Source organism: Macaca thibetana, chromosome 19 (genome assembly GCF_024542745.1).
Source record: "Macaca thibetana thibetana isolate TM-01 chromosome 19, ASM2454274v1, whole genome shotgun sequence".
Classification (NCBI taxonomy): Eukaryota; Metazoa; Chordata; class Mammalia; order Primates; family Cercopithecidae; genus Macaca; species Macaca thibetana.
In genome coordinates this window covers 4394066-4416670 of record NC_065596.1, presented here as the reverse complement: position 1 = coordinate 4416670, position 22605 = coordinate 4394066, and the positions used below count along the sequence as shown (strand labels likewise).

General features: G+C 40.0%; 1 protein-coding gene and 1 pseudogene across 1 annotated transcript in view; both read left to right on the top strand.

Annotated features, from left to right (window-relative positions):
* Window positions 1–22605, top strand: part of LOC126942272 (zinc finger protein 486-like) — a 268583-nt gene that overhangs the window by 217429 nt on the left and 28549 nt on the right. The gene's annotated exons all lie outside the window — the stretch shown is intronic.
* LOC126942355 (zinc finger protein 93-like) lies at window positions 5752–6956 on the top strand (annotated as a pseudogene).

Genomic DNA, 22605 nt, shown 5'->3' with positions numbered 1-22605 from the left:
AGAAATTAAAAATGTATAGAGAGTGACATCAGTAAGATGAAAAGATTAAAAGTCCCCTACATTCATATCCTCTTACAGCAAAATAATGTCACCCAACCCTGACAAAAATGCCTTTATGAGAGAACCAGGCATTATGGCTCACACCTGTAATGACAGTTACATGGTACATTAAGGTTGGAGAACTGCTTCAGGCCAGGATTTCGAGACCAGTTGGGTTATGTAGCCAGAGCCCATCTCCAAAATAAGTGCCCGTAAGAGAGATTTGAGATCCACGGAGGGAGTTGTGAAATGCTGTTAAAGCTGAAGATTGAGAAGTGTTCTATTCAGAAGGCAGGCCCTCATTGAGATGGGAAAGTGCAGGGTCCCTGTTCTTGGCTACAGACCAGGATAGGGTTCACCCAACTTGGTCCCACTGAGGATTGTGAACTTACTCTGTAACTATCCCAAACTCCTCCCAGCCACAGTCTGGGAGAGGTCCTGCCATTCCAGAGACCTGGAGGAAGGCACCCATTTACAGCCACAAAGGCAGACCTGCAGACATTGACCTTTACTGTTTCTGAAGTGGCTCAATGACTCAGTTTCAGTTACCTGAGCCATAGTTTATGGTCAGTTCTGCCTATAGAGAATCCACACAGTTACCTGAGAAAATGCTGATACTCAGTGAAAGCCATACTCATCCGCTTCCTGATATAAAGCCCACTATATTCAGAACCCACTGCAAAAACCTGCCCTAATGTCTGCCCTACGGAGCAAAGTCCTGAAGGACATTCAGTCTGTCCAAAAATAAAATGGGAATTACAACCACCCAAGCCCCTGTAACAAGCCAACTAAAGGTGGACCCTAGTGGAGATCCAGCAGCCTTGTGACCAAGCTACAATCCCTCTTCACTACAAACTCAGAGGGCATCTCATCACCCTAAGGACCCAACAAAAGAAGATCTTTACCTTCTAAAATCAGTTTATGAAAACATGAAGAAGTGTTTGCTCCATCAAATTCAGACACCAATACAAAACTATACTGTGCCCATTGTCAATGCTTCTATTTTATTCTAGCACTGGAAATATATGGCAGAAGAACAAGTCAAAGAAATAAAAGAAGCCATTGAAATTGAAAAACAGTAAAAAGCTGCTGTTTGTGGATCACACAATCTTATATTTAGAAAACCATAAAGAGTACATTGCAACCTATCTAAACTAACAGATACACTCGGTAAATTAGCAAAATGTAAAATTAGCATAGAAGTATATGTATGGTTTCATCCACTTAAACCATCTGATAAAATAGAGGAAGAAAAAAATCTTATTTACTATAGCATTAATTAATAAATTTCTGAGGAAAAAATTAACCAAGGAGGTAAAAAGTCTTTACAATCAGCACTTTGGGAGGCCGAGGCGGGCGGATCACGAGGTCAGGAGATTGAGACCATCCTGGCTAACACGGTGAAATCCCGTCTCTACTAAAAATACAAAAAATTAGCCAGGTGTGGTGGCAGACGCCTGTGGTCCCAGCTACTCCGGAGGCTGAGACAAGAATGGAGTGAACCCTGGAGGCGGAGCTTGCAGTGAGCCGAGATCGTGCCACCGCACTCCAACCTGGGGGACAGAGCAAGACTCCGTCTCAAAATAAATAAATAAATAAATAAATAAATAACTCTCCTAATTTCAACATCTATTTCCTTTTGAATCTATCTTATTTTTGTGTCTGAGAAACACTTTTGGATTTGAGGATAATTTAAAAACAATAATAACTCTATCTCTTTTAGGTATTATTGCTTATTTCTACTTATGTGTTATGTGTCAAAAAAAAAAAAAAACCACAAAATTTATAATAAAACATTTCTAGGCCTTTCGGGATGGCTTACGCCTATAATCCCGTCACTTTCAGAGGCTGAGGCAGGCAGATCACAAGGTGGTTAGATCGAGACCATCCTGGCCACCATGGGGAAACATAGTCTCTACTACAATACAAAAAATTAGCCAGGTATGGTGGCACGCACCTGTAATACCAGCTACCAAGGAGGCTTAGGCAGGGGAATCACTTAAACCCGGAAGGCGGAGGCTGCAGCCAGCCGAGATCGTGCCACTGCACTCCAGCCTGAGAGAGAGAGTGAGAAGTACATCTTTCTAAATATTGTTTGTTCATATTAATTATATTGACATTATTATGCAACATATGACTAGAATGTTTTTATCTTGCAAAGCTAAATCTCACTACACATGAAACAACTACCAATTCTTCCCATTTCATGGCACTTTTCAAACACTACATTGTTTTCTGTTTCAAAGAGCATAACGGTTTTTTTTTTTTTTTTTTTTTTTTTTTTTTTTTTTTTTTTTGAGACGGAGTCTCGCTCTTTCGCCCAGGCCGGACTGCAGTGGCGCTATCTCGGTTCACTGCAAGCTCCGCCTCCCGGATTCACGCCATTCTCCTGCCTCAGCCTCCCGAGTGGCTGGTACTACAGACGCCCGCCACCGTGGCCGGCTAATTTTTTATATTTTTAGTAGTGACGGGGTTTCACCGTGTTATCCAGGATAGTCTCGATGTCCTGACCTCGTGATCCGCCCGCCTCGGCCTCCCAAAGTGCTGGGATTACAGGCGTGAGCCACCGCGCCCAGCCTGCTTTATATATCTTATACAATATCTGTTTGTGGCTGGCTCATTTTATTTTGCATAATGTCATCAATATTTATCTTAGTGGTTGTTAGATATGTGTTGTGTATCATTTCTAAATATTTGTAAATTTATTAATTATTTGCATTATTGTTTTATACTCTAATTCCATTTTTGTCATAGAAAGGAATCTATTAATTTTCAGCTTTAAAAAATGAGTTAAGACTTTGTTTTTGGCCTAACAGGTGGTCCATAAAGAAGAAAGTTGTAGAGCTACTGAGAAGGCTGTGTATCCTGATGTTTTTGAGGAGTATTGTGTATACCTTCATTGGAAATAATTGTTTTTTTACTGCCTTCTACTCCTCTGTTCCCTTACTAATATTCTGTCTTGTTTTATTATTAAAACAGAAAATGGGTTACTGAAACAGCCTATTATAATTATAATTCTCTCTATGTGTTTATTCAGTTTTCTTAGTATTTGCTTTATATATTTGAAACCCTAATTTGAGACACACACACACACAAATACAAGCATGTATAAACAAATTTGTCATAGTTCCCAGTGAATGAATCTACATATTGTTTAACGTGTTTTTGTCTTTTTAAGTTTTGACTTAATGTACGTTTTATAAAATATGGGTTTTTGACTTAAGATGTAGCTTGTATATTACTATTGTGACCTCTTCTGCTCTCATTTGGTTAACACTTACATGAAATTTCTACTTCCATCTTGCCACTTTCAGTCTTTTTTTGTTATTAGATCTCAACTGAGTTTTGTAGAAAGGCAAGTTAAATCTTGATTTTGCAAAATTTTTAATAAACCCTTTTATTGAATTTCTCTTGATTGGAAAGATAATCATATATATAATTTTAAATAGTTTTCTGAAAGAGAAAAACTTATGAATGTTATTTTATTATTTGTTTTATTTGATTCTTGTATCTTTGTCTCTCATTTTCCTTTCTTTTATTTATTTTTTTTTTTGTATTGCTTTCAGGTTTTTAAAATTTTTCAGTTGTGTATCTATACAGGTATTTTCTTAGTGGTACCTTCGGGGATTATATTAAACCTCTAAAAGATCCAACAATATATTTAAATGTGGTTAAAAATTAACTTAAGGTACATACAAAAATTCTTCATCATTACATCTGCCTACATTGCTGCTCTGAAAATTCTCTTATTTGTGAATTTTGAAATTTTACTTATATATGTGTTTGTTATAAATATCTTTGTGTATATCCTAGTTTTTTTGTTCAGCTTTTTCATGTTTACATAATTTTTTCTTTTAAGAAATTTTTCAGTTACTTTTTGTAATTTTTATATCCAAAATTTTTATTTTTGGCTATTTTAATATTTCTTGTTGTTATCCTCATTTTTCTGATCTTCAGTAGTTTTCTGCATTTCTATTTCACTTACTGAATATTATTATATTTTATTTATTTATTTATTTTATCTGAGATGGAGTCATTATCTGTCGCGCAGGCTGGAAGCAGTGGCACAATCTCAGCTCACTGCAACCTCCGCCTTCCAGGTTCAAGCGATTTTCCTGCTTCAGTCTCCTGAGTAGCTGGGGTTACAGGTGCTTGCCACCATGACTGGCTAAGTTTTTGTATTTTTAGTTGAGACAGGGTTTCACCATGTTGGCTAGGCTGACCTTGAACTCCTGACCTCAAATGATTTACACACCTTGGGCTCCTAAATTGCTGGGATTACAGGCATAAGCCACTGTGCCCAGCCTATTTTATTTTATTTTTGAGACAGTCTTGCTCTGTTGCCCAGGCTGCAGTGCAGTGATACAATCTCCAGTCACTGCAACCATCCCTTCCCGGGTTCAAGCAATTCTTGTGTGTCAGCCTCCCAAGCAGCTGGGATTACAGGCTCATGCCACCATGTCCAGTAAATTTTTGTGTTTTTAGTAGACACAGGGTTTCACCACGTTCTCTAGGCTGGTCTCAAACTCCTGACCTCATGTGATTTTCCCACCTTGGCCTCTCAGTGTGTTGGGATTATAGGAATGACCACCAACCCTGGCCTGTTCAATTTATTTAGAATTTTAAAAATTACTTTATATGCTGTTTATATTGCTTTTGAAATTTTTTTTTCATGGGGCCATGTTTCTCTAATATTTTGTGTACATTATAATCTTTGATTGAGATTTGGACATTGACAGAAAGCTACCTGTTCCAATCTTTATAATATAGTTTGTCCTGGCATAGTCTGAAATCAATTGTCTTGGCTGCAGATTCTGGGAAATTCTCAAACATGTTCTTAGGATGTGTCTTGTCTAAATTTTGTGTTTATTGTTTAGTTAAATTGGCTTATTAATTTTTTTTAATAATTAGTAATCACTTGCTGGAGCCATTCCCTGTTTGGGGTACTACAGTTTCTCTGCTTCTATAACATTTACCTTTAGACTCAGTGGACTCAAACTGTCATTCCAACGTATATCACCACTTCTTTCAGCCTTTTGTGTCATGGGAGACATTAATCAGTGTCTAAAAAGCATGTGGAAGCCAGAAATAAAGATGTATGTGCCAATGTTTTCCTTTTTTCTTTTCTTTTTTCTTAGTTGGCAATTTATATTTGTGTGTGTGTGTGAGACAGAGTGTCACTCTGTTCCCTATGCTGGAGTGCAGTGGCATGATCTTGTCTCACTATATTCTCTACCCCCACAGTTCAAGCAATTCTCCTGCTTAAGCCTCCCAAGTAGCTAGGATTAGAAGTACCTGTTTCCATGTCTGGCTAATATTTTGAATTTTTAATAGAGATGGGGTTTCACCATGTTAGTCAGGCTGGTCTCAATCTCCTGACCTCAGGTGATCCACCTGCCCTGGCCTCCCAAAGTGCTGGGATTAAAGGCATGAGCCATCACATCTGGCTGGAAATTTCTTTTCTTTTTCTTTTTTTCTTTTCTTTTTTTTAATGAGACGGAGTCTTGCTCTGTTATCCAGGGTGGAGTGCAATGGTGTGATCTCAGCTCACTGCAATCTCTGCATCCTGGGCTCAAACAATTCTCTGCCTCAGCTTCCCAAGTGGCTGGCATTTGCCCACCACCATGCCTGGCTAATTTTGTTTGTAAATGTATCCCATATTTATCAGAATCTTGCAGTTGAAGTAATGTGTTTTTGTTGTTTCTTTCACTTATGTGTTTTCATTTTGCCCGAGACCATTGTCCAGAGCAGAGCCTACAAGATTCTTTCCAAATTGTGATACTGAGAAGATATGAAAAATGTGAATATGGCAATTTAGAGTTTAAAAAAGTCTGTGAAAGTGTGAATGAGTGTAAGGTGCACAAAAGAGGTTATAATGGACTTAACCAATGTTTAACAACTACCCAGAGAAAAATATTTCCATGTGATAAATATGGGAAAGTCTGTCATCAATTTTCAAATTCAAACAGACATGAGATAGGACATACTGGAAAAAAACCTTTCAAATGCGTAGAATGTGGCAAAGCTTTTAACCAGTTCTCAACCCTTACTATACATAAGAAAATTCATCCTAGCGAGAAACCCAACAAATGTGAAGAATGTGGCAAAGCCTTTAAGTACTCCTCTACCCTCATTACATATAAGAGAATTTATACTGGAGAGAAACCATACAAGTGTGATAAATGTGGCAAATCTTTTATTGCATCCTCAACCCTTAGTAAACATGAGATCATTCATACAGGAAAGAAACCCTACAAATGTGAAAAATGTGGCAAAGCCTTCAACTGATCCTCAATCCTTACTACACATAAGAAAATTCATACTGGAGACAAACCCTACAAATGTGAAGAATGTGGCAAAGGTTTTCACCTATCCTCACACCTTACTACACATAAGATACTTTATACTGAAGAGCAACCCTATAGATGTAGAGAATGTGGCAAAGCTTTTAACCATTCCACAACCCTTTTTTCACATAAGAAAATTTGTTCTGGAGAGAAACCATACAAGTGTGATAAATGTGGCAAAACCTTTATTTCATCCTCAAACCTTAGTAGACATAAAATAATTCATACTGGAGAGAAACCCTACAAATGTGAAGAATGTGGCAAAGCCTTCAACCGATCCTCACACCTTAGTAGACATAAGATAATTCACACTGGAGAGAAACTCTACAAGTGTGAAGAATGTGGTAAAACCTTTACCTGGTCCTTAAGCCTTAGTAAACATAAGAAAACTCATATTGGAGAGAAACCCTACAAATGTGAAGAACGTGGCAAAGCTTTTAACTGGTCCTCAGACCTTAATAAACATAAGAGAATTCATATTGGACAGAAAATCTACGTAGTGAAGAATGTGGCAAAGCTTTTAGATGTTTCTCATACCTTAATAAGCATAAGATAATTCATACTGGAGAGAAACCCTATGAATGTGATGAATGTGGGAAAGCCTTTGACTACCCCTCAACTCTTTTTTTTTTTTTTTTTTTGAGACGGAGTCTCGCTCTGTCGCCCAGGCTGGAGTGCAGTGGCGCTATCTCGCCTCACTGCAAGCTCCGCCTCCCGGGTTTACACCATTCTCCTGCCTCAGCCTCCCGAGTAGCTGGGACTACAGGCGCCCGCCACCTCGCCCGGCTAATTTTTTTGTATTTTTAGTAGAGACGGGGTTTCATTGTGTTAGCCAGGATGGTCTCGATCTCCTGACCTCGTGATCCGCCCGTCTCGGCCTCCCAAAGTGCTGGGATTACAGGCTTGAGCCACCGCGCCCGGCCCCCCTCAACTCTTACTAAATATGAGAATTTATATGGAACATAAACCTTACAAGTACAAAGAATGTGACAAAGCTTTTTAAGAAAGTTCTCAATGCATATTAAAACAATGAATTTATAAGTAATTAACTTCTAACTATAGAGGATTCTACTATACTGTAATTCAAGATTAAACTGTAAACACTTTAACATGAATATTTCTTGAATGTATGATTGGTTATGTAGATAGTTTCTTTTAGATTCATGTGACCAATGTAATAATTAGAGAAAACATTTGAAATGGGATAAAATGAATCAAAATCACATCTTTTCAATGGCTTGGCATAATTGCCATGCGTTTGGAAATGGCCAGATGACTAACAAGAAACAAAGACAAGATTTTGGCTTTGCTCTATCATTGTTTTTGACCTCTTAAAATCTGAAATCCTGGCTAAAGTATTCAAAGGGAGTATTTTATAGGTGAATTCCTAGGGTTTCAAAGGCAATGAGGGAAGAATTTTGATAGGCAGGAAAATTCACACTATATATACACATTGCTCTTCTCTGATTTGCTTTAACACTGAAAAAGTGAAGATTGTAAATGTAGACTCAGAGTAAATTAACAAAAGATTTGTTTTTCAAAAAACCGAATGTATAAAATAATAGGTAACAGATGCCATTAGCTGCTAAAAAATAGTATGACTAAATTCAGTAAGTATCTAGCCATGCAAATAACAGTCTAATTAAATGAAGACCCGAATAGGTGCATGTGGAAAGCATTGCTGTGCAGTGTTTTCTCAGCATTTTCTTCTGCCTTTTTACAGAGATACCAATTTCCCCTGAGTGACTCAGGGTGCATACTGGGAACTGAGAATGCTGTGTTCAGAGTGATTACTGAAGACATGGTTAATACACTTCTTCCATACTACAATAAAATGTTATAAATCTAACTCTGCCTCAGAAAAGCTTTTAGTAAAAAATTATCTATAGTTTACTCAATTTGGGCTCGTGGAAAATTTCAATATTCCAGATAATTCAGATACTTAAATGTCAAGGAAATCCCATAAAACATATTTGAATAAGATACAGTCATCTTAGCTAAGAATTTTATATTACCAGTAAATTTAGAAAAAAATAGAAAAATAGTACTTTAGGTACTGGTGCCCAGTAATGAGAACATTTTCACATTTAGCACAACGTGATTTGGTGTGTGGCTTGGATATCATAAATCTTCACTGAGCTAATGGCTGATTGGATTTACCTGGCCTGAATGGAAAATAAAAATCACCTCTGGCCTACTCTTCAGCTTTTTTTAAAAAAATACATATAGATTTAAGATAAGTGTCTAAATAAACATATACACGGAAAATGGGTAACATAGGTATATCAATGTAGTTTCCATTATTGCATATGTCCTGTAGAGAAGCCTCAGAATAAATAGGTCAGAGGTCGTTTTCCTTCCCAACTTCTGCCGCCCAGATGAGTTTAATGATCAGCTTAGATGGATATAAGTCAATTAGCTAAACTGGGAAAGTGAAGGCATCCAGGCAGGACCCAAATGGCAAATGTGAATCACATAGGCATACAGTGAGAAAGGAAGCAGGGCCCTGAAATGCTAAGCTGGAACTAGAGTCTTCCATGGCTTTACCAAAAACTTACTTCCCAAGCCATGCACCTAAACGTGAAGCTTTGTTGATGTTTAAACACAACATTGTATGGCTGTGTTCCATTCTGAGATGATATGGATCCATATAGGTGAGAGTAAGTTTATATCTGCATCCTCAGTGTAGGCTGGGAAATTTAAAATGTTTGTTGATTAATATCTTTTGTATACATAAATAGCTACATAGGCAAATTCATATAATTCTTTATGTATGTGTTTTTATTATTTTATTTTATTTTGAGATGGAGTCTCACTCTGTCGCCCAGGCTGGAGTGCAGTGGTGAGATCTTGGCTCACTACAAGCTCCACCTCCCGGGTTCACACCATTTTCCTGCCTCAGCCTCCTGAGTAGCTGGGACTACAGGCTCCCACCACAACGCTCGGCTAATTTTTTAGTATTTTTAGTAGAGACGGGGTTTCACTGTGTTAGCCAGGATGGTCTCTATCTCCTGACCTCGTGATCCACCCACTTCGGCCTCCCAAAGTGTGGATTACAGGCATGAGCCACTGTGCCCGGCCTATGTATGTGTTTATTTGTCTACCCATTTATATCTACATACAGATCTAGCTATCATTTTTTCCATATGCCTACAGAATAAAGATATAGGACTTCAAAGGATAATTAGGTATTTTTGTACTCATAGAAATGTAAACAAAAACTTCAATAAATGCAAAATCTTATTTGCCCTTTAAATTTTATTCATAAGAGTACACAAATGGAGGTATCCTCTGACCTGCATCTTGCTGCATTTAATGTTTTCAAAGAAAGAATTGGTTTTTGTTGCTCACATCTGTTAGCAAAAATGCACTAAGGCCATGAGAGTCATATCACCAAGTCAAAAATGGCCTTTCTTATTCTGGTGAATGTGAAAACATAGATAAACTAGCCTCCGCTTGAAGGCCTTAACACAAATTTGCAAATGAGAAATAATTCTTTTTAAAGCTTCTCTCAGTTTTAGAGCTCTTATTTTCAAACACATGATACAAGAAATAGTATTTTTTTCTGTCTTTTTTTTTTTTTTTTTTTTTTTGAGACAGAGTTTCACTCTTGTTGCCCTGGCTGGAGTGCAACAGCGTTATCTTGGCTCACTGCAAACTCTGCCTCCTGGGTTCAAGTGATTCTCCTGCCTCAGCCTTCTGAGTAGCTGGGATTACAGGCACATGCCACCATACCCAGCTTATTTTGCTGTTTTAGTAGAGACGGTGTTTCTCCATGTTGGTCAGGCTGGTCTGGGATTCCTGACCTCAGGTGATTCGCCCACCTTGGCCTCCAAAAGTGCTAGGATTAAAGGCATGAGCCACCGCACCTGGCAGAAATAGAATCTTATTGTTTTGTTTGCTCAAGTAGTGACATTTTGGGTAAGAAAATTAAACACCAGGTATCTGACTTGAAGATAAACTGCTATACTGAAAGCAAATTTCAAGGTGTTTTCAGATGCTTTTTTCTCTAGATTTAGATAAAGACGTAAGATATGTAGATAAACATACAGACAGGTGCGGTGGCTCATGCCTGTAATTCCAGCACTTTGGGAGGCCAAGGCAGGTCGATCACTTGAAGCCAGGAGTTCAAGACCAGCCACACTAACATGACAAAACCCTGTCTCTACTAAAAATACAACCATTATTTGAGCATGGTGGTGTACATCTGCAATCCCTGCTACTAGGAAGGCTGAAGCATGTGAATTACTTGAACCTAAGAGGTGGAGGTTGCAGTGAACCATGATCACACTGCTGCACTCTGGCCTGGGTGACAGAGTGAGACTGTCTCAAAAAATGTATATATAGATCTATCTATCTATCTATCTATACATATATATATACACACAAAGACACAAGAGCGAGACAGAGTCTCACTCTGTTGTCCAAGCTGGAGTGCAATGGTGAGATCTCAGCTCACTGCAACCTCTACCTCCCGGGTTCAAGCAATTCTCCTGCCTCAGCCTATCCAGTAGCTGGGATTACAGGCACTCGCCATCATGCCCAGCTAATTTTTGTATTTTTGTAGAGACGGGGTTTTTCATGCCCAGCTAATTTTTGTATTTTTGTAGAGACGGGGTTTCACCATGCTGGTCTTGAACTCCTGACCTCAGGTGATCCGCCCACCTCGGCCTCCCAAAGTGCTAGGATTGCAGGCATGATCCACCACACCCAGCCTAAAGTAGACTCTTTATGGTAATGGGAAGAAAGTCTAGGTCTCTCTTTAGAAGATAGACTGTGATACTGAAAGCAAATATAATGGTACATGGTGTCTGGCCACATTTCTTTTCTTTTTTTGAAATGCACTCTGTCTCCAGGCTGGTGTGCGGTGGTGCAATATTGGCTCACTGCAACCTCTGCCTCCCAAGTTCAAGCAATTCTCTGCCTCAGCCTCTCGAGTGGCTGGGATTACAGGTGCCCGCCACCACGCCTGGCTAATTTTTGTATTTTTAGTAGAGATGGGGTTTTACTGTGTTGGAGAGGCTGGTCTTGAATGCCTGACCTTGTGATCCACCTGCCTCAGCCTCCCAAACTGCTGGGATTATAGGAGTGAGCCACTACATGTAGCCAACCTGGCCATTTAATCCTAACTAGAATGTGATTAGCTGAGATCCACTGAGCTTAGAATTGCCTCTTAAATTTAATGTGTAGAGAACTAATTTGGTATTTCAAGCCCCAGTCTAATTTGATTCTACAGGGTTTTTTTTTGTTTTATTTTTTTAGACGAAGTCTTACTCTGTCACCCTGGAGTGCAGTGGCTCAATCTCACTCCAACTTCTGTCTCCCAGTTTCAAGTGATTTTCCTGCCTCAGCATCCCGAGTAGCTGGGATTACAGGCATCCGCCTCCACACCCGGGTGGCTAATTTTTGTATTTTTAGTAGAGATGGGGTTTCATGATATTGGCCAGGCTGGTCTTGAACTCCTGACCTCAGGTAATTTGTCCACCTCGGCTTCCCAAAGTGCTGGGATTACAGGCATGAGCCACCATGCCCGGTCGATTCTGCAGGTTTGAAAGGGGTCCATGGATTGGCTTCATTCACAGCTAATGCTGACCCTACTTGCCCTAGATCACTTACAACAGCACTCAACTGGACAAAGCGCCACAGCACACAGTTCCTTAAACCCATACTCTTCTCACAACACAAATGCGTTCAGTCCAAAATAAAAACCACCAATCACTATCCTAAAACATAGCATTCTCTGCTGGTTCTTTAAACTTTACAGAGGCTGGAGAAGGCAGCTCATGTCTGAGTAAGTCTGCATTTGGAAAATAACATGCGCACATGCATGAATGCGATGTTTTTGGAGCATGCGCTGTGTGCTCAGAAGCACACTACAGAGCACTGTGCTGGAAAGACAACATAATGTGAATTTATCCTCATAACACCCTGGCAGGTGGTTAGGAACTGTCCCATAATTCCCTGGATTTATATGAAATGCCTAGCACAACAGTGGCTCATGCCTGTAATTCCAGCACTTTGCGAGGCCAAGGCAGGTGGATCACTTGGGGTCAGGAGAGAGGGCAAATTAGGGGACCTGTGAAAGGCAACTGAGCAGGGATCCATGGGAAAGACCCTCCGAGGCACAAGATTCTCCCATTACCTTGCAGTTTTGCTGATGCTTCTCCTGGGAAACATCTGCAGTAGGTTCTTCCTCTGTAGTTCTTCTTACCGTGCCTGCAAAACAAACTATCTTTAGTGTCTGCATGGGTTTCCACTTCCTGTCCCCACCTGAGGAATGGAAAGCAAGGGCACAGTCCTTGCTCATGTTTTGGAGTGAAAGGAGCATGAAGGTCATGTGAGCTTTGCCGAGGCTTCTCCTGGCCTCACGTCAGATCTAGCCCCTAACTCCAAGCAGCCCAACATAGTTTCTTAATGTACAAATAAGATCTACTTTAATATGGTCTATTGCTATTGGACCTGCCATATGCAATTTCAAGATATTCCCCTACACCTGCCCACAATGATCCTCCAGGAATAAAATGAGCTCCTGAGTGAGAAACTCTGGTGTTTACTGAACTTTTTGTGTATTTTTGTTGAGTTTCTCTATCCATGCTTTGAGAGGGCTGTGGACATGGAATTCCAATGATTCCGATGTTCAAGGGTGGTTTTTACCCTCCAGATGTCTCAACTTTGCCTTTGGTCTTCCTGTCAGTCCTGTTAAAGGGTTGTGAAGTCTGGAGTTGCTGGGGCTTCCTCAGTTCCAGATTCTACTATTCCTTCTTATGGGTTCTGAGGTCTGTGAATCAGGCCCCACCCCAGCATGTCACCATGTCTGGTTCTGGCCATGTGTCCTAAGACTGGATAGTTCTTGCACATTCTCTGTGGGTTGAGGAGGAGGGAGGTGTGTGAGTCAGCATGAATCACAGGCAGTTTTCAAAGGTTAATGTTGGAACATTTTTTTGGATTTGGATATTAGTTTTTGTTTTTGTTTTGTTTTGCTTTTTTTGAGTCAGAGCTTCATTCTTGTTGCCCAGGCTGGAGTGCAATGGCGTGACCTTGGCTCACTGCAACCTCTGCCTCCTAGGTTCAAGCAATTCTCCTGCCTCAGCCTCCTGAGTAGCTGGGATTACAGGTGCCCACCACCATGACCAATTAAGTTTTTTGTATTTTTAGTAGAGACTGGGTTTCACCATATTGGCCAGTCTGGTCTTGAACTCCTGAACTCAGGTGGTCCGCCCACCTCGGCCTCCTAAAGTGCTGGAATTACAGGCGTGAGCCCCCCACCCAGCCTGGGTATTGGCTTTTTAGGACAGGACACAAACAAGTGGTCCATTAGGTGTCTGGCAGTCCACAGCAACAGTCATGTTCACAACCCATTTTCAACAGGGAGAAGAGACCAAAATGTGTAAAATGATAATCACCTAGTTAAACTTATCAGCTCAGATTTCAAATGCTGTGCAAATTCTACAGAATACAGTGAGGCTTTCAGTGACCAAGGGAAACGTGGGAAGGGTGAGGTCTCTCCAGTTGGACTTTTTGCTGCCTCAGAAATCATGAGTTGCTAAGGTGAGTATCAGCTCTAACCTCGTCAATCGAATGAAGGCACATTGAATCTAATCATTTCCTTCACTTTCAATGTAGGAAGGGATGCTTTATTTAGTGCTTACTTTTTCTCTCCACTTTTGTGCTTTCACATATGTGTGTATCTAACATAATCAAGTATAATTGTCAGTTGAGATCTAATGACAAAAGAAAGACTGAAAGTGGCAAAATGGAAGTAGAAATTTCATGTAAATATTAACAAAATGAGAGCAAGAGGTCAAAATAATATTACACAAGCTACATCTTAAGTAAAAAACTGTCATTTTATAAAATGTACTTTAAGTCAAAACTTCAGAAAGACAAAGAAAGACATTAAACAATATATAGATTCATTCACTGGGAACCTATGACAAATTTGTTTATACACGTGTATTTGTGTGTGTGGAAAGTATATAAAGAAATTACCAACAAAATTGAATCACACAGAGCAAGCAATATAATTACAGTAGGATATTTCAATACCCCACTTTCTATAACAATAATGAAACAAGACAGAATATTAGTAAGGGAACAGAGGACTAGAAGGCAGTAAAACGCAATAATTTCTAATAAAGGTATAGAGAACACTCCTTAACAACATCAGGATACACAGCCTTCTCAATGTCTCATACAACATTCCCCTTCATAGACCACCTGTTAGGTCAAAAACAGAGTCTTAATACACTTTTTTTTTTTTTTTTTTTTTTGAGATGGAGTCTCCCTCTGTCACCCAGCCTGGAGTGCAGTGGCATGATCTCAGCTCACTGCAAGCTCTGCCTCCCGGGTTCACACTATTCTCCTGCCTCAGCCTCCCAAGTAACTGGGACTACAGGCGCCTGCCACCTCGCCCGGCTAGTTTTTTGTATTTTTTAGTAGAGAGGGGGTTTCACCGTGTTAGCCAGGATGGTCTCAATCTCCTGACCTTGTGATCTGCCCGTCTTGGCCTCCCAAAGTGCTGGGATTACAGGCTTGAGCCACCGTGCCCAGCCAACACATTTTTTAAAACTGAAATTTTATAGGTTACTTTCTATGACAAAAATCTAATTAGAGTATAAAACACTATATAAATGATTGATAAATTTACAAATATATAGAAATTATGCAACGCACTCTTGAGCATGTACGTGCTGAAATAACTGGGCTAGGTGTGGTGGCTCATGCCAGTAATCCCAGCACTTTTGGAGGCCAAGGCGGGTCAATTTAACTCCATCTCAAAAAAAAAAAATCAAAAATTAAATAATATTGTGAAGATAGCTATACCATTAAATGTAATCTACAGATTTAATGCACTGTTTTTCAAATGTATCATTGCATTTTTGAAGAAATAAAAACACCAAATCCAAAAGTATATGGAATCTAAAGAGAAAATAAAGTACCCAATGATCTTCAAATATATATATGTATATGTATAAATGTACATAAATACATATATGTATGTTTATTGTGTGTATATATATATTTTTTGAGATGGAGTTTCACTCTGTCTCCCAGGCTGGAGTGCAGTGGCATGATCTAGGCTCACTGCAACCTCCACCTCCTGGGTTCAAGCAATTCCCCTGCCTCATCCTCCTGGGTAGCTGAGACTACTGAAACGTGCCACCATGTCCAGCTAATTTTTTGCATTTTAGTAGACATGAGGTTTCACCATGTTGGCCAGGATAGTCTCGATCTCCTGACCTCATGATCCGCCCACCTTGGCCTCCCAAAGTGTTTGGATTATAGGTGTGAGCCACCACACCTGGCATAGAAATATTTTATTGTAAATTTTGTTATGTGTTTTTGACACATAACACACATAAAAATAAACAATAATATCTAAAGGAGATACAGAGTTATTATAGTTTTAAAATTATCTTCAAATCCAAAAGTGTTTTTCCCACACAAAAATAATATAGATTCACAAATAAATAGATGTTGAAATTAGGAGAATTTTTATGATGACTCACTTAGAATCATAAAACTGTTACAGGCCGGGTGCGCTGGCTCATGCCTGTAATCCTGGCACTTTGGGAGGTCAAGACCGGTAGATTTCCTGAGGTCAGGAGTTTGAGATCAGCCTGACCAACATAGTGAAACCCCATCTCTACTAAAATTGCAAAAATTAGCCTGGTGTTGTGGCGCACACCTGTAGTCCCAGCTACTCAGAAGGCTGAGGCAGGAGAATTGCTTGAACCCAGGAGGTGGAGGTTACAATAAGCCAAAATCATGCCATTGCACTCCAGCCTGGATGACAGAGCAAGATGCCATCTGGAAAAAAAAAAAAAAAAAGGATGGGTGCAGTGGCTCAAGCCTGTAATTCCAGCATTTTGAGAGGCCGAGGCGGGTAGATCACCTGAGGTCAGGAGTTCAAGATAAGTATGGCCAACATGGTGAAACCCCATGTCTACTAAAACTACAAAACAAAATTAGCCGGGCCTGGTGGCCTGCACCTATAACCCCAACTACTCGGGAGAGAGGTTGAGGCAAGAGAATCGTTTGAACCTGGGAGGCAAAGGTTGCAGTGAGCCAAGATTGTGCCACTGCACTCCAGCCTGGGCTACAAGAGCAAGACTGTCTCAAAAAAAAAAAAAAAATTATTAAAAAAATAAATAAATAAAAATACTACACGGGCTCAGGCACAGTGGCTCATACCTGTAATTATACATCTTTAGGAAGCCAAAAGCAGCCACATCACTTGAGAACAGTTAGAGATCAGCCTGAGCAACATAATGAGACTCTATGTATAAAAATACAGAAATGTTAAAATGTGTCCATTATGTTGAAGCATAAAATGATGCTGGACAGCATCATAAAAACATATATAAATATAAAGCTCTCCATCTAGAATTCTTTACTGTCAAAATGATGGCACAGGCTGGGTGTGGTGGCTCATGCCTGCAATCCCAGGACTTTGGGAAGCTAAGGTGGACACATCACTTGAGGTCAGAAGTTCCAGACCAGCCTGGCCAACATGGTGAAACTCTGTCTCTACTAAAAATTTTTAAGAAATTTAGCAGGGCATGTGGTGGGCACCTATAATCCCAGCTATTTGGGAGACTGAGGAAAATTGCTTGAACCCGGGATGCAGAGTTTGCAGTGACCTGAGATAAGGCCACTGCACTCCAGACTGGGCAACGGAGAGGGACTCCATCTCAAAATAGTAATAAATAATAATTATTACTATAATAATAATTATTTTAATATCAATAACAAACTGGAAAATATAGAGGCATAGTTTTTGTATTCATTTGAAGTTGTTGTGAGATTAAAATATATGTTTTAACTTTAAGATGTATGTAATCTCCAGTTTTCAAGATGATTACAAAGATGTACAGAAAGTATGCAAGGGAAAATAAAATATAATCAAAGCATGGCAGTACAAAATTAAATGAAAATTAAGAAAGTCAAACAGGAAATGAGAAAAATATAACTACTAGAAACACAGAAAACAATAACAATATAACTGGTAATAACAACTTCATTCCTTTAAGCAATTATTTTAAATATGAATTAATTAAACTACTTAATAAAATGAAATGTAATCTTAGGAGTTTGCAAGGCCAAGGTAGGCTGATCACTTGATCCCAACAGTTCAAGACTAGACCAGGCAACATGACAAAACTCTGTCTCCAGAAAAAAATACAAAAAAGCTAGCTGGGTGTGATGGCACATACTTTTAACCCAGACACCTGAGAGGCTGAAATGGGAGGATCACCTGAGTTTGGGAGGTTCAAGCAGCAGTGAGCCGTGCAAATCAGCCTGGTTGACAGAGTAAGACCCTATCTCAAAAACAAATGAGGTCGGGCACGGTGGCTCACGCTTGTAATCCCAGCACTTTGGAAGGCTAGGCGGGCAGATCATGAGGTCAGGAGTTTGAGACCAGCTGGCCCAACATGCTGAAACCCTGTCTCTACTAAAAATGCAAAAAATTAGCTGGGCATAGTGGCATGCACCTGTAGTCCCAGCTATCAGGAGGTTGAGGCAGGAGAATCGCTTGAACCCAGGAGGCAGAGGTTACAATGAGCCAAGATGGCATCACTGCACTCCAGCCTGGGTGACAGAGCAAGACTCCATCTCAAAAATAAATAAATAAATAAATAGATAAATAAATAAATAAATAAATAAAATTTTAAAAAATAAAAAAAAAAAATTGAAATAGAAAATAGAGAGTAAAGTCTGGGCATGGTGGCTCACGCCTATAATCCCAGCACTTTGGGAGGCTGAGGTGGGCAGATCAAGAGGTCAGGAGATCAAGACCATCCTGGCTAACATGGTGAAACCCCGACTCTACTAAAAATACAAAAACAAAATTAGCCAGGCGTGGTGGTGGGAGCCTGTAGTCCCAGCTACTTGGGAGGCTAACGCAGGAGAATGGCGTGAACCCGGGAGGCAGAGCTTGCAGTGAGCCGAGATCGCGCCACTGAACTCCAGCCTGGGTGACATAGCGAGACTCCGTCACAAAAAAAAAAAAAAAAAAAAAAAAAAAAAGCTAAATATAGTCAGATGAAAGAGATATAGAAATAAAGAGTTTAATGCAGTTTAGTGTAAATGTTATTGTTCATATTTACATTTTTGTGACTTGCAGAGCAACTACTGGATCTGCAGGAAAAGAAACAAGTTGCGAAATAGAATGCTCTGCAAGCACTGGTTTCGATAGAACATTTAAAAACTAAGACCCGGCCGGGTGCGGTGGCTCAAGCCTGTAATCCCAGCACTTTGGGAGGCCGAGGCGGGTGGATCATGAGGTCAAGAGTTTGAGACAAGCCTGACCAATATGGTGAAACCCCCTCTGTACTAAAAATAGAAAAATCAGCCATGCGTTGTGACAGACACCTGTAATCCCAGCTACTCAGGAGGCTGAGGCAGGACAATTGCTTGAACCAGGGTGGCAGAGGTCATAGTGCACTGAGATCATGCCATTTCACTCCAGCCTGGGGGACAGAGACTCTATCTTAAAATATATATATATATATATATATATATATATATATATATATATAAAACAATTTTTCCATTTATAAATATCCCTTTAGGTGCAGACATCAGAAGTCACAACAATCTAAAGTGGCCTAAATAAAGCCCAAGGTTTTGGACACATCTATATATTATACCAATCGTATGATGCATAATTCAACTATTTATCCAGTTCCTAGTCTAGACTAAAAATTTCTGAATTATAGGAACCATGACTGCTTCATGTATTTTTATAATGGCCATAAGAAATGGAAGCAACTAGTTTATCTGTTTGGGTCTCCAGATCTCCTCCTTGTTTATCATCCAAGTACCAGGAAACTGGAGGAACTCTCATCTGGGTACCAACCAAAGACACCGCTTGTATGAGGAGATGAACAAACACAGGACGACTCATTTCTCTTACACTGAGACAGAAGCAGAATTAGCCACTCTTGTCAGCCTAACACAATTCTGCTCTGGACATCCTCAAATGCCTCAAAGACACCTAGATGATTATTTATTTATTTATTTATTTTTGAGACAGAGTCTCGCTCTGTTGCCCAGGCTGGCTACACGCGCCCGCCACCATGCCCGGCTAATTTTATTTTTTTTTGTAGTTTTAGTAGAGATGGCGTTTCACCGTGTTAGCCAGGATGGTCTTGATCTCCTGACTTCCTGATCTGCTCGCCTCGGCCTCCCAAAGTGCTGGGATTACAGGTGTGAGCCACCGTGCCCGGCCCAGAGGGTAATCTTAACCTAAAAACATTCTGGTAAGTTCTCTGGAAAAATAAAAGAAAAAGAGGCACAGATATTTTTTACAATACAGTGTCAGGGGATTAGTCTTTGCTTTCTTCTCATGGGACATATTTACAAACAGAAAACATATCTGTTCAATAGTGCTGTGCAATGCTTTAAGAAATGATTGAGGAACATGGGGTACACTTGAGGCCCTGCTGGGGAGAAATGTGAAAAACACCAGGGAAAATCAGTCCCTTGTGGGTTGTGAAAATAATTAAGCGGCAGGCAATTAGACTGAGAAGGCTCTAGTCTTCGGATTCCGACTTGTAAAAAAAATGTAAACTCAAGTGGATTTGTTAATAAATTACTACATTTGGGGAAATAAATTGCACGCTTAAACAATTATACACTGCCAATTAAGCTCTGATTGCATAACCAGGAAATTTCCACCTTGATTGTACAAATTAAGAAGCTGCCGGGCGTGGTGGCTCACGCCTGTACACCCAGCACTTTGGGAGGCCAAGGCGGGAGGATCATGAGGTCAGGAGATCGAGATCATCCTGGCTAACACGGTGAATCCTCCATAGTCTGGTGAGAGAATTTTAAAATTCTCTGCCTCCAATACCCCCAGTTTTCCTCTTTGGTGATTGAATGGTCCAGGTAAGTGGGTCCTGCTCCCTGTGCCACCCAATTGGATGAGACCCCTCAACAGGGATCGTCAGACACCCTATACAGGAGCAATTCTACTGCCGTCAGTTTGGTGCCTCTTGAGGTCAGAGATTCCAAATACATATACATATACACCAGTATATGTATCTCTTTTCCTTTCTCCTCTTCCCATTGCAATTTGCTTATTATATCAACATGCTTATTATATCAATCCAGTTATTACATTGATTTGCTTATTATATTACTTGCTAATTATATCTGCATTTCCATTTATGAGGCATAAAGCTTATTTACCCTTAAAGGTATTGTGTGTGTGTCTTTTCTTCTCACCTTGAACGTTTCCCACACAGAATATTTTTGTCGTCACAAACAGGATTCGAAAGCCAAACTGTGCTGCTTTTTGGCAGCAAGGACAGGGCTGGAAACTCGAAGAATTCCCATACCCATGGATGGGAACTCCCCAATGTCGCTGTCAGTTTCTACAGGATTGAATAAAGGGGGACAAACACAGAAATGAAGACAAAGACAAAAGATTTGTTTTAAAAGAAGGGGTTAGGTGGGGTGCGGTGGCTCACACCTGTAATCCCAGCACTTTGGGAGGCCGAGACGGGCGGATCATGAGGTCAGGAGATCGAAACCATCCTGGCTAACACGGTGAAACCCAGTCACTAATAAAAATACAAAAAAAAATTTAGCCAGGATGCCGATGGACGCCTGTAGTTGCAGCTACTCAGGAGGCTGAGGCAGGAGAATGGCATGAACGCAGGAGGCGGAGCTTGCAGTGAACCGAGATCACACCACTGCACTCCAGCCTGGGTGATAGAGCGAGATGCGGTCTCAGAAAAAAAAAAAAAAAAAAAAAAGAAGGGGCCAGGGGCTCCTCGCTTGTAGTGAGCAGAAGGCAGCCCTGAGTTTCCACAGGCCTTAGTATTTATTAGGTAGAATCAATAGGGAGGGAGAGGTAATGGTTGGTCAGCTGCTTGATTTATCACAGGTACATATAATTGCTTCCTTCATGCAACAGGCTTCAGATGTTCCTATAGATAACCACAAGGAACACTGCGCCTGGGGCGTGACTGCCCTCAGCACCCCGTCGGCAGCAGATGCAGTTTGTCAGTTTTCTTGACTGAGTTGGTCAGGACCCTCATTTTCTCTACCTCCAATACCCCCAGTTCTCCTCTTTGGCGATTGAATGGTCCAGGGAATCTGGCCTTTGTGAGAATTGAGAATCTAAATTAGTGCAATTTAAACCATTGACTGTGCGTGAAGTGCTGCAGAAGATTCCAGTAGGCAAAGGAGATGCTGAAGGGATCTCCCGGAGTGAATGGTGTTTGCTTACTGGTTATGAGTTAATGTATCAAGATAGGGGATAGTTGCTATAAGAGAAATGTGAGCTGGAAAAGGAAAATGCTAATCTGATTTTCAGACTGGCCCTGGCCCAATGCCAGGCCTATGTCTTGACTGATCAGACTCAAAGCTATCAGCCTGTTGCTGAAGAAAGCAACTGTCCAAATCACAACGTGTCCGGATTACAACGTGTTCAAGCCTTGCAATGACAGGCATTATAATGTATGGTGGTATAATTGATAGTGATTAGTGGCCTAAATGCTCCACTTAAAAGATACAGAATGGTAAGAATAGATAAGAGTTTACCAACCAAATATCTGCTGTCTTTAAGAGACTCACCCAACACATAAAAACTCACATGAAGTTAAGGTAAAGGGTTGGGAAAAAATAGTACAGGCAAATGTACCCCAAAAGCAAGCAGTAGTAGCCATTGTTACATCAGACAAAATAGATATTAAAGCAAAAACAGTTAAAAAAAAAAAAAAGACAAAGAGGGACATTCTATAATGATAAGAGGACTAGCCCAACAGGAAAATATCACAATTCTAAATATATATGCACCTAACACTGGAACTCCCAATTTATTAAACAATTACTACTAGACCTAAGAACTGAGATAAATGGCAACACAATGGGGAACTTCAATACTCTGCTGACAGCACTAGACAAGTCATCAAGACAGAAAGTCAACAACGACAACAAAAAAATGGACTTAAATTATACCCTAGAACAAATGGACTTGACAAATATTTACAGAACATTCCACCCAACGACTGCAGAATATACATTTTATTCATCAGCACATGGAACATTCTCCAAGATAGACATATGATAGGCCATAAAACTAGTCTCAATAAATTTAAGACAATCAAATTTATATCAACTGCTCTCTCAGTCTACAGTGGAATAAAAGTGAAAGTTAACTCCAAATGAACCATGAAAATCATGCAAATATATGGAAATTAAATAA